The sequence below is a fragment of the Octopus bimaculoides genome, chromosome 4 (assembly GCF_046866305.1).
Source record: "Octopus bimaculoides isolate indiv1 chromosome 4, ASM4686630v1, whole genome shotgun sequence".
In the NCBI taxonomy this organism is placed as follows: domain Eukaryota; kingdom Metazoa; phylum Mollusca; class Cephalopoda; order Octopoda; family Octopodidae; genus Octopus; species Octopus bimaculoides.
In genome coordinates, this window is record NC_142931.1 from 120,868,736 (window position 1) to 120,881,850 (window position 13,115).

The 13,115-nt window shown below is 36.0% G+C and overlaps 1 protein-coding gene across 11 annotated transcripts in view; it reads left to right on the top strand.

Moving 5' to 3' along the window:
- Nucleotides 1-13,115, top strand: part of LOC106876922 (heat shock factor protein 1) — a 115,550-nt gene that overhangs the window by 59,723 nt on the left and 42,712 nt on the right. For all 11 annotated transcript variants that reach the window (XR_016241664.1, XR_016241667.1, XR_016241666.1 and 8 more), the window contains exon 2: nt 6,493-6,617. The gene's annotated coding sequence lies outside the window, so the exon portion shown is untranslated. The remainder of the gene's footprint in view (nt 1-6,492; nt 6,618-13,115) is intronic.

Sequence of the window (13,115 nt, forward strand, 5' to 3'; positions counted from 1 at the left end):
TCTTCATTAATCCATTAGCATTCAGATTACTCTTTCAAATATAAGACTTATTTATTCACATAGTTTTGAATTGATCATGCATTATCTTGTAGCTATGAGATTTTGATGAGGAAAGTGTTAATTTTCAGAATGATATTGTAAGGTTGGTGTGAGAGGCCAGATTTGCCCAGATATGACCAGTTTAAATGCTAAAGGGTTGAATTACTATTCTTACTTTTAATCATGTAATAGATAACTCAACATTTTAATGAAATCGTAGTCAAATATTTCACTTGGCAATCTGTATTTGATCTTGCTGCATGGTATGGTAAACATGTGTCTTCTAGCATAGCTTCAGGTTACCTCAAGCCTTGTTAGACAAATACAGTTGTTGGATATTTGGTAGAGTGGGAATTAGACCTGATCTATCACCTGGTGGAATACTTGCTTTTGTATGTCTTCAGTGGAGTCTCTGTTGTTTGGTCTAATGTCTCTAGTTTCTGAGAATGAAGACTATGGAGTTCATACACAAAATCTTTAATCCAGACCCCTCAATTTATGGTAACACCAACTTTTATCCCTTTATTTGAAATTAGACTAAGTCTGTACTTCACCAAACAGAACTTTTTTCTTTTTAGTATCTTACCATACAAAAGGCGACAGTTTTGCCTTAGTGTTTTGTTTTTTTTAAATATTCATTAAAGAAATTAGAAAACTCAGTAATAGTAAACATAGGGTAAAAACTTGAAAAAAATTTAAGATATTAAACAAACAAACAAAAGCTCTGTTTTTATCAAAAGGATATAAAAGAAATAAATTATCAGAATTAAATAAAAAAAAATCCTGACTAGTTAAAAAATCTGAAGTATATGCTACTCAAAGAATTTGATTAAAAGTAAAAATATTGAACAACTTCACAATGATATTAAAGCATTGTTTGAATAACAAATCCAAGTGAATGGAACAGGGAAGATTACATGAGAAGATTACATTACAATGGAACAAGGAAGATTACATTAGAAGACTACATTACAATAGAACAAGGAAGATTACATATTTTGTAAGAGATTGAAAATTTTGTCCTTAAAACATTTATTATAAAGAAACTGCATGTATAGAATGGAGTCTAAAATCAGAAATTCAAATTCAAAATTTATTAACATATTATTCTTAGAAACAATTGCTTCTGCTATGCCCTACTTCATAGAAGCCCTTAAACTTGATTTGATTATTCTCAAAGTAGGAAAACAGTCTTCCATTACTGACTTGGACAGATGGCATTACAGTCATTGTTTTAGTTCCATTATTTAATAGCCTGTTGATATGGAGGAGTGACTTATTCTATTGTTGGTCAGTTTTGATGAATAATCATTCTTTTCTAATTTAGCCCATTAAAAAATAAAAGAGTTACTGAAATATTTTTCTATTTGAAGAGATTCTGCTTGTTTTTTCCACTTTTAAATGACATTGCTTTACTTTTATTTGAATGCCCCATTCATTCCAAGTCTCATTACCTGGTACTTTGGGGCAAGTGCCTTCTACTATAGCTCCAGCCTGATCAAGGTCTTGTCAGTAGATTTAGTAGATGTTTTTCATCCTTCTGGCATCAATTTAAGTACCAGTCAAGTACTGTGATAGATGTAATCAACTCACTCCCTCCTCTAAAAGTTGCTGCCCTTGTGCCAAAATTAGAAAGAATTATTATTATGATCATCATCATCATTAAGGCGATGAGATGGCAATCATTAGCACACCAGATGAAAAGCTTAGCAGCATTTTGTCCATCTTTACGTTGTGAGTTTAAATTCCGCCCAAGATCAACTTTGCCTTTCACCCTTTCAGGGTCGATAAAATAAGTACCAATTAAATACTGGGGTTGATGTAATCAACTAGTCCCCTTCTCCCAAATTTCAGGCCTTGTGCTTTTACAGTTCTATATTTAAGAGATGAGGAATTGTTGACATTATTTACATTTGACGGATATTTGTCCTCATCTTGTTTGTTGTTAACACAACGTTTCATGAGGTGTCTTGGGGGAAATTTCGAACCTGAGTTCTCATTCTTAAGGTATTTTTCGATCTTGTGCCTTTAGTAGAAAGGGTTATTATTATTATTACTATCAGAGATACCCGGCCTTGCTCCGGATTAAAATGGCATAGATTTTTATTGTTTTACTTGTTTCAGTCATGTGACTGCAGCCATTAAGATTTTGTCATATTTACTTATTGAAAACATTATGGTACACCCTCTAGAGGTGGAGATAATGTTAATAAATCAAGAATGTTTATTGTATGGTATTTAACATATCTGTATTTGTCTTTGTTGTTCAAATACATGCCATTGGCCATTTAGAGTTATTTTTATCACCTCAAATTTTATTTACATTATGCAAATTTCCTCAGCCATAATTGATTTCTACTCTGTTTTGCATTTGACTAAATCCTTTAGCTACTGGAGATAAGGTTGGACAATTGTACTGATGAAAGCTATTGAACAAGAAACACATGTCCTCAGCTGTCCTCTTATTTCCAAATAATAAGCGTGTCCTTTTCCTCAACCCTTCAATATTCAAACTGGCCATATAGGCCCAAATATTCTACCTGTATTTTGTTCAAACTGTCTTAGATCAGGGTTCCTACACCTACCCTACAATGTCATTTTAAAAATAAGCAATCACATCATTGAAATCTCAAACTTACAAGATAATGCATGATTAATTCAATACAATGTGAATTAATAAGTGTTACATTTGACAAGAGTGATCTGAATGCTAATGGGTTAATGGTATGTCAGTTTTGGAGAATTTTTCAGTCCGGAGATTATGTCCCCTTCTCAAGTGGAACTGCTGGTCACTTGGAGTTATTTCTCTTAGCTCATTTTTGTTTAGATTATTCAAATTACTTAGTTTGCTTTACTATCCCAGATCTTGTAAAGAATGTTCTTGATTTTTTTTATCTTGTTTCTTGATAATTCATTACATATGTGAACTTTTCTGTTGGTTTGATTGGGTTAAAGTTTACTTGCAAATGCTTGATGGCTGATCATAAATCCCTACCCTACCTATATACTAGTGTAAGTGATTACATATTTTATAGACAGTAATGACACTTATTCTGATAGTAGCATAGAATTTTAATTTAAAAAAATTCTGTAGCTAGCTGACAATTTCTAGTGAAAGCAGGTTAAAAGCAATAAAAACAGTTATACGATCTATCCAAAATAATAAACTTTAAACACATTGCTGTTGTTGGGTCTTCTGACTTACCAAACAGTTCTATGATCAAAGACTTTGAAGCCACGACCATCCTGATAAAATCTATGATACTATTTCATGCATAATAACTTAATGTAAATTTACATTGCAAATAACCTAAGTTATATGTCAATTACTCTCTTTGTTTATATGCTAAATATCTATTTTAAGTAATTGGTTAATTTTTTTAAAGTATCAGCTTAGCTTATCTTAGCAGATAATAAATGCATCATTTTAATGTATAGTCTATATTAGTCTTGGATTTTTTTTTATTCTCTAAATAGTGTAACTTGAACTCCATTATCTAGTATGTCTTCTAAAATGGCAGGGTGTGGTTTGAGGGATATTTGGTTGCTACTTCTTTTGTAGCAGGTTGATTGACTATGTAAAGGCTCCTGTTTTTTTTTATGTATGTATGTGGTAATGCAATTGTTGAATAGTTGTTTTCTTAACATTTATGTTCACATCAAATGTTCTACTTGGAATCTATTACGTCCTCCTCTACTTAACAAATATCATGTCTTTGTTCATTTTACATGTTTTTCCATATTAGCATGGGTTAGAAGAATACATATTATTAACCCTTTAACATTCAGATAATTCTGTTAAATGAAATGCTTATTTATTCATATTGTTTTGAATTAATCATGAATTATCTTTTAGCTTGAAGTGTTTGATGATGTATTAGTTTATTGTTAGAATGATATTGTATAGTAGGTGTGAGGGGTCAGATTTATCCAGTTTGAACATAATGGAGGTAGAATATTTGGGTTGGATATGACCAGTTTAAATGCTAAAGGGTTATGGCAGTGCTTTACAGAGGGGTGTCCTTCCTGTTACTAACCTATACCCATATTTCAAGTAAAGGAGTTTTATTCCATATGTCTTTGAAAGATCAGAATAAGTAGATAATTTGTTGACAAAGAATGACAGTAAGCTTCAGCATTTGTAGCTTAGTGCTTTTTCATGCGAAGCATGGAAATGTAAACAAACGCACATGTGCACATGCTTACATAACATATATGATGAGTTTTATAAACTTCTCATTACAAGGCATTGATTGACCCCAGGATTACAGAAGAAAATACTTCCTCAAGCTGCTGCCAGTAAGACTGAACCCCAAATCTTGTGGTTGAGAAGCAAACTTCTTAACCACATAGCCAAGCTTGCATCTGTATATTTTATAACCTGTTGTTTGTCATATTGAATTATACTATTTAACAGGTTTTGAATGTAACAAAGTAGTCTTTGAAAGTATTCTGTACTTAGAATTTTTTTTTTTACCCAAGAATATTCTATATTTGCTTAATCCTTTAGCATTCAGATTATTCTGTCAAATACAATGCTTATTCATTCACATTATTTTGAATTAATCATGCATTATCTCAAAGCTTCAAGATTACAATGATGTCATCACCATCATCATCATCATCATCATCGTTTAACGTTTGCTTTCCATGCAGGCATGGGTTGGACAGTTTGAGGACTGGCGAGCCAGAAGGCTACACCAGGCTCCAATCTGATCTGGCAAAGTTTCTAAAGCTGGATGCCTTTCCTAACACCAACCACTCCAAGAGTGTAGTGGGTGCTTTTATGTGCCATCACCACGAGGGCCAGTCAGGCGGTACTGGCAATGACCATGCTCAAAAGGTGTTTTTTTATGTGTTTCCTGCACGGGAGCCAGTCTGGTGGCACTGGCAATAACCATGCTCGAATGTTGTTTTTCATGTGCCACCAGCACATGTGCTAGTAAAGTGATACTGGCAAAGATCACGCTCAAATGGTGCTTTTTACGGCATGAGAGTCAGTGGTCCTGGCAACGGTCATACTCAGATGGTGCTTTTAATGTTCCACTGGTACGAGTGCCAATCAGGCAGTACTGTCATCGGCCATGTCAGCAATTTTGATTTCACTTGCCTCAACAGGTCTTGACAAGCAAAGTTTATTGTCCAATGAATGAAGTGGGCTGGTTGTACACCACTGGCATAGGCCACGGGTTATGATCTCACTTGGCTTGTCAGGTCTTCTCAAGCACAGCATATCTCCAAAGGTCTTGGTCACTAGTCATTGCCTCGGTGAGGCCCAATGTTCGAAGGTCGTGCTTCACCACCTCATCCCAGGTCTTCCTGGGTCTACTTCTTCCACAGGTTCCCTCAACTGCTAGGGTATGACACTTTTTCACACAGCTGTCCTCATCCAGTCGCAACACATGACCATACCAGCACAGTCGGCTCTCTTGCACACCATATCTGATGCTTCTCAAGTCCGACTTTTCTCCCAGGGCGCTTACACTCTGTCTAGTATGCACACTGACATTACACATCCAGCGGAGCATACTGGCCTTCTTTCCTTGCAAGCTTATGCATGTCCTCAGCAGTCATGGCCCATGTTTCACTGCCATATAGCATGGCTGTTCGTACACATGCGTCATACGGTCTATCTTTTACTCTGAGCGAGAGGCCCTTTGTCACCAGCAGAGGTAGGAGCTCTCTGAGCTTTGCCCAGGCTATTCTTATTCTAGCAGCTACACTCTCAGAGCATCCACCCCCACCTTACCAGGAATATAGCATCAGTGGTGCTTTTTCCTGAAACAAACCCATATATTTTTCTCTCCAAACCTCTCTCTTTGCAGCCTTGTTTAATGCAAGCGAGCCATCATCCATGTGGACACATTTCTCTCCTACGACATCACGATTCTATCTCACACACTGTCTTTCAACATGAAATACCTCAAGTCTTTGGTACTCACAGCGCAGAACAATATCAAATTTTTTCTTATCTGCTTCCCCTCTGGCTAAATAAACCTGTCTCCTAACTTCCCTTCTGGCAGTCTGATACAATTCCTTGATTGTTTATTTTTAGAATAACATTGTAGGATAGGTGTGAGAGGCCAAATCTGGCCAGTTTGAACATGAAATAAGTAGAATATTTGGGCTGGATATGGTTGGCTTAAATACTAGAGAATTAAAGGGAGAGAGTTCTTTTGTACATTGTGTCATGTAAATTTGCATTCCATTATTGAAGGTAATCTGTGTAATAAAAATTTCTATTGCAGTTAAAATTTTGGTTATTCTTTCCTTTTAACTAGTTAATGTTTTTTTGTATTTTTTTTTAGTGTTGATTTGATTTATCTGAATTCACTGTCATTTAAATTTATTTTCCATATTGGCCTTACCAAAATTCATCTTATACTTGTATTTGTGGTTTCTGTTGTTATTGCTATTAATGTTTTTTTTTTATCCTTTCTTTATCTTTTGTAGATGGTTTCCGAAAAGTTATTAACTTAGAGCAAGGCTCTCTCAAGACAGAAAAGGATAATTTACAGTTTCAACATAATTATTTTGTGAAAGGCAAAGAAAACTTGCTGGAATTAATTAAAAGAAAAGTAAGTTGAAAGAAAAGTTGTTAAGTTTGACACTAATATTTTATTTGGTCAGAAATTTGTTAGACATTAGAACAGAACTGGTGATCTTTCACTTTCATTTCCGTCCAGTGTTGTAGTGGCTCCAAGTTTTCTTATGTAATCAAAGTTAATTATCTTGTTAAAAGAATTGTACTTCTTGGCAAACACTGTTACTATTTAATTAGTTGACTTACTGTCAGAAACTAGCTGTGAAATTGATGTGGGTAAGGCAGTATGGAGGTTTGCTTCCCAGTCACATTATTCTGGGTTCAGCTCTACTGCATGGCGCCTGGGGTTAGTTTCTCCTCCCAATGCTTTGCAAAGGAAATGTGTTAGAAATATTGCAGAAGCCTATTGTGTGTGATTTCCATTACAGGCTGATGGAAAGCTGCTACTGGTAACCGTGTAATTATGGAAGTAATACCTGCTCTCTCTCTCTCTCTCTCTCTCTCTCTCTCTCTCTCTCTCTCTCTCTCTCTCTCTCTCTCTCTCTCTCTCTCTCTCTCTCCCTCTCTCTCTCCCTCTCTCTCTCCCTCTCTCTCTCTCTCTCTCTCTCCCTCTCTCTCTCTCTCTCCCTCTCTCTCTCTCCCTCCCCCCCTCTCTCTCTCCCTCCCTCCCTCTCCCCCTCCCCCCCTCTCTCAGAGACAGAGGCTGGAATGCTATGAGGAAATGGAAATATATGATCCATGAGTTACTGTGGAAAGCAGAAAATGTGTCATTATGGATATGGCAAATGTTTGTGCAGAAAAGCCAAAGGCTGCGAGTAAAGGATAAGTCAGTAAAAAAAAAGAAGGGTGGTTGCGGTGGATATAGCTGTGCAGTCACCAAGATTAGTGGCTGCATGAATGATGAGAAAGAACGTGTGCTGTAGTCTGGGGCCAAATAGCCAGGACATTGCCTGGTCACATCAGTGCTGTTTGGCAATGCTAGAAGGAATGATAATCTTTAGAAAGTGCCATAATTGTTATGGTTTCCTGTTAGCAGCTTATATAGGTGTAAGTATGGCTCTGTGTTTAAGAAGGTGACTTCTGAACTATGAGATTTCAGGTTCAATTCCAATGCACGGCTGTTTGAGAAAGTGTCTTCTTTTATAGCCCTGGTCTGACGAGATCCTTATAAGCAGATTTGGTTAACAGAAACTGGAAGAACCCTGTAATATTTGTTTGTGCATGCATTTGTGCTGCCTTGTAATGACATTGCACAACAGATTATGATTGTCATGCAACCAATACTCCAGAGTTCCAATCTGTGGCGAAAGTTTGTACAGCCATGGGAAAATATTATCATGCTTGAAAACAGATGGTGGTTGGCGATAGAAAGAACATTCTGTCAAAGAAAATCTACTAAATGAATCCTATTTGATCCATGTAGCATGGGAAAGTACACATTAACTTGATGATATATATCTGCAGGAGATGGCAGAATCAATTACATCTCTCTATATTCTGGTTACATACCCCTACGATTTAGTTGATTTTGCTTTTCTTCCTCCTGAGGCCAATAAAATATGTATCAGACAAACTATTGAAGGTGTGGCCATAGTCAAGTGACTGAAACCAGAAGGTGAGTGATGGTGTAAATTGAAAATACCAGTATTGATATTCTTGGCATGGCTCTGTGATCAAGAAACTTGCCTCCCAACCACATTGGTCCGGGTTCAGTCCCACTGCATGGCACTTTGGACAAGTCTCTTCTACTATGGCTTTGGGCCTTGTCAATTGATTTTGTAGATTGAAACTGAAAGAAGCCCCTCATGTACTCGTGTGTGTGTGTGTTAGAGAGAGAGAGTTTGTGACTCCTTGTTCTGGCATGGCATGATGGTTGTAAACAAGTGTCACTGTCAAACAGCAGTATTCTTCACTTCTAATATTCTGTGGAAACATGTCTGACCATAGGGAAATGTTAACTTACTTGGAAACAGGTAAAGGTTGGCAACAAGAAGGGCCTCCGGCTATAGAAAATCTGCCTCAATAATTCCATCTAACTTGTTCAAATATGGGAAAGTGGACATCAAAGCAATGTTGATGATGCCTGTACTCATCAAAATATTTTATTATCTGAATGAATTTTTGCTTTGTTATGGATATAGAGACAACTTTTATTTATAGTGCTCTTAGACTATCGTCATGAATCCCACTTTCATAGCTATTCTCATGGAAGGATGTGGCTTCCCCTCTTCAGGACATGGAGAAAATGTGAGCTCTTCAAGCCACGGCAAAGGCTGCCTGTGTAGGGGGAGCAATATCTCTGAATACAAACTGTTATATGGTGAAGACTCTTCAATCTTGGCAGATAACTTCTCTAGCTTCTTTAGAGGTACAAGAAAATGCATCCAGGCATCATCACCATCATCCTCATCATTTAATCTGTTTTCCATGCTGGAATGGGTTGGACGGTTTGACAGGAGCTGCCCATGATCCAATTGTCTGCTTTGGTATGGTTTCTATGGCTGGATGCCCTTCATAATGCCCACCACTTTATAGGGTGTACTGGGTACTTTTTATGCGGAACTGGCATGGATACGTCATACATAGCACCGACACAAGTGCTTCTTACATGGCACTGGCACAAGTGCTTTTTAAGTAGCATCAGCACAAATGCTTTTCATGTGACACCAGCATGGGTGCTTTTTATACGACACTGATACTTTTTATATCACACGAAAACAAGTGCATTTTATGTGACTCCAGTCTATGTTATAAAATGGTTGGCAATAGCATAAGTATCCAACAGCAAAAAAAAAAGGAGAAAAAAAGTACACCAATAATCAAATGATACACACAACAACAAAGATTGGCCATTGTCTCTGTTGCCGCATGTTCTGAAAGGCTATGATAAGTAGCCAGACACTGTCATCCAGTCCAAACTACAGAATGGATTATGTTGTTTCATATATTGATTAATTTTCTCTTTTATAAACATGAACTGAAATGTTAACAAATGAAAACTGAAATATTATAATGTAATGAATTCATGTAAATATTAGAATTTTAATAATTAAAATCTAATAAAAGGAGATGTATTAGTCTCATAACTTTAGAAGTTGTAAGACTGACTCATACAATCATCATCATTTTAATGTCCACTTTTCCATACTTGCATGGGTCCAATGGAATTCAACGAGGCAAATTTTATGCAGCTGCATGCCCTTGTTGTTGCCAACCCTCACTTGTGTTGCTAGCCCCTACTCCACACCACTAACCCCTGCCTGCACTGCTAACCTTCACCCAGAATTCCTTTGCCCCACCTGTGTCACTAACCCTCACTCACATCACTAACTACACCCATGTTGCTAACCCTCTCTCACGTCATTAACCCTCACCCACATTGCTACTCCATCACCCACGTTGTTACTCCCTCTTCCATGTTGCTACCCCCTCACCTGCATTGCCACTCCTTCACCAGCATTGTTCCCCATCACCTGCATTGCCACCCCATCACATATGTTGCTAACCCTCACTTGACTCCTGGCAAGATAATATTTCTCTATGGCCAAACATGTTTCTTTTACAAAAGTCTAAAGATGAACATCATCACTTGTATGATGGTGAATCCTATTTTGCAGCCATCATGTGATGTCAAGACAAGGGTGTGCTCACAGAGAGAGAGAGAGAGAGAGAGAGAGGTGGGATGGGATGGGAGCTCCTTTCAGTTTCTGTTTATTAAATCTACTCACAAGGCTTTGAACAGCCTAAGACTATAGTAGAAGACAATTGCCCAAGGTGCTGCACAGTGGGATTGAACCCCAAGATCCACATGGTTTGGAAGCAAGTTTCTTAATTTTTTTTTTTAACAATAAATCACAACTGGAAAAAACATATGTAAGAGTTCATCTTAAAAACAGTTTCAATAGATATAGGGGGGAAAAAATGTAAGAAAAGCAATTATCTAAATCTGTTGGACAGGAAAAAAATTTGGTTGTATTTGTCTGTAACTTTACTGAGTGGTATTTGAAATAGTCTGTATGTATTTCATCATCTAGTAATTAACTCTGTCCACTAATCAGTTTATGATATCTTTTATGTTCAAGAGAAATAAACTCTATTTCCTTTTTCTCCTATTGTTACTTTTTCTTTACCACGATTCACCAAACTTGTTTATAAACTTGTGTGACCCCTACTTAGAACTGATAACTATGTTAAAAGGTATCAAAGGTACACTGATAACAAAGGTTAAACAACATGGAAGAAATCACTTCTGTATAGCCTTAGGGTGGGGGAAAAAGAAGTACTTACATGTGTGTGTGTGTATGTATACATACATATATATATATATATATGTGTGTGTGTGAATATATATAGATATAGAGACGCGCGTGTGTGTGTGTGTATATATATATATATATATATATATATGTGAATATATTATTTATATAGATAGGGTGATAAATTGAATATTAATTCAATTTAAAACCAAGTGGCCTAGCATATAAAAAAATCTGAAAATTCTGAAAAAAATTGTACTACACGTGTATAAGGGATGTCCACCTGGTGGTCATCCCTTATATATGTGTATATGTGAATATATATAGATATAGAGACGTATGTGTGTGTGTGTGTATATATATATATATATATATATATATACTGTACCCAAATATGCACCTATACATACAGGTGGATGTCGGTATGCACATACCTGTACGTATATATGCATATACTCATTTACTATTTGTTTTTATTTATATATATATATATATATATATATATATATATAAAATGAAGTTGCATGACTTAGTGGTTAGGGTGATTGTGAGATCATGGGTTCGATTCCCAGAGTGGGTGTTGCATTGTGTTCTTGAGCAAAGCACCTCATTTCACGTTGCTCTGCAATCATTTTGTCATCTGATATGTGGCACATAGTGCACCTATACAGGTAATGTCAATTTGATGGAGGGAGTGAGCTTTTGTGTACACAAGCATTTTATCACCATAAACAAATCATCTGTGTGGTTGCTCGGCAGGAAATTGCTGAACCCTCATATGTTGTCTAACGACGGGAGAGTCCGTGATAATATATATATGTGGTGAGAGAGAGAGAGATGTGTGTGTACACACACACACACACACACACACACACACACACACACATATGCATGTGGATTACATACCTATCGGACAAAAGAAACATTATCATTGTTAGGATGACTCTCTCAAATTATAATTGTTATTGTTCATTGTGTATTGGTGAGTTTTAGAATTCCTCCAGAACATAATTTCTCAGAGAATTGGAATGAAATACCAACTGATATTGATGAATGTAGGAATGGGCCCACTGACCATTTATTAGTCATGCCACCCAACTCGTCGTAGTAATTAGACTTTAGAAGTTAATTTTTTATTTTTATTTTACATATAATGAATAATTCACAAAAGTTAATGTATTAGCAAAACTGTGTCAGTATTTTAAAAGAAAAATATTTAAAAAATGACAAAACAAAAAGTAAAAGAAAAGCAAAAGAGACAAAACCTTACAACGTGTCTGTATTTAAATATGATCAAGTCCCCTATTTTTTCATCATCATCTTTTAACATCTGCCTTCCATGCTGGCATAAAGAAACAAAGCTACATTATATGTGTCAACATTTTAAATATATACATATGTGTGTGTGTGTATATATATATATATATATATATATATACATACATATATACACACATAAAGGTGGGAAACAAAAAATCCAAAACATTTTTGGAAACTTATTTGGCAACTTTTAAAGAGAAATGTAACCAAGCTAGGAGTGAGTACAATGAAGTAGTTGTACACAAACCAGTTACTTATTTACATTTAGCTTGCAACCTATTTGATAATAGCAGTAGCAATTCTTTCACAGCAAGTAGAAAATAAGTTGTTGTTTTTTTTTTGTGATGAATATGTTTTTCATTGTCAATATCAACAGATCAACCATCCATTTTTGGAAAGTGAAATGCGGAACAGTACTAAACATGAATTCATTTTAGGAAATGGCAACAAAAAGGGCATCTGGCCATAGAAGATCTGCCTCATTATTCATAGAGAAGTGGTTGTTAAAAACAATGATGATGCAGATGATAATGAATGGGGGAAATATCCAAATATATCCTCAAGAAGAAAAGAGAAGAAACATCTCACATTCTTGATGACAACCTGGTCAGCGATTCTAAGAGCCATAAAGTGGGTACTGAGCAAAATAATATTACATGGGCTCTGGAAAGCTGTGTGTTGTGTTATGATATTGTTAAGGCCACTTGAAACCTAGGTATTTTATGATATAACTTGGTTGAAAGCTGGCAGCCATCATTTCTAATAAAAGTGGTCTTGTATGTTTGAATACTGAAGACATTTCAGCTGAATAGAAACAATTTGATTCTCAGTAATTGTTTCTCATTACTTGAAATACAATTATTTTCATGACTTTAATTAGAAATTACTCTGAGAATTGTCTTTCTGCTGGAAACTACAACCGTTTCAGCAACAAAAGCAATGGTGATATTTCTTTG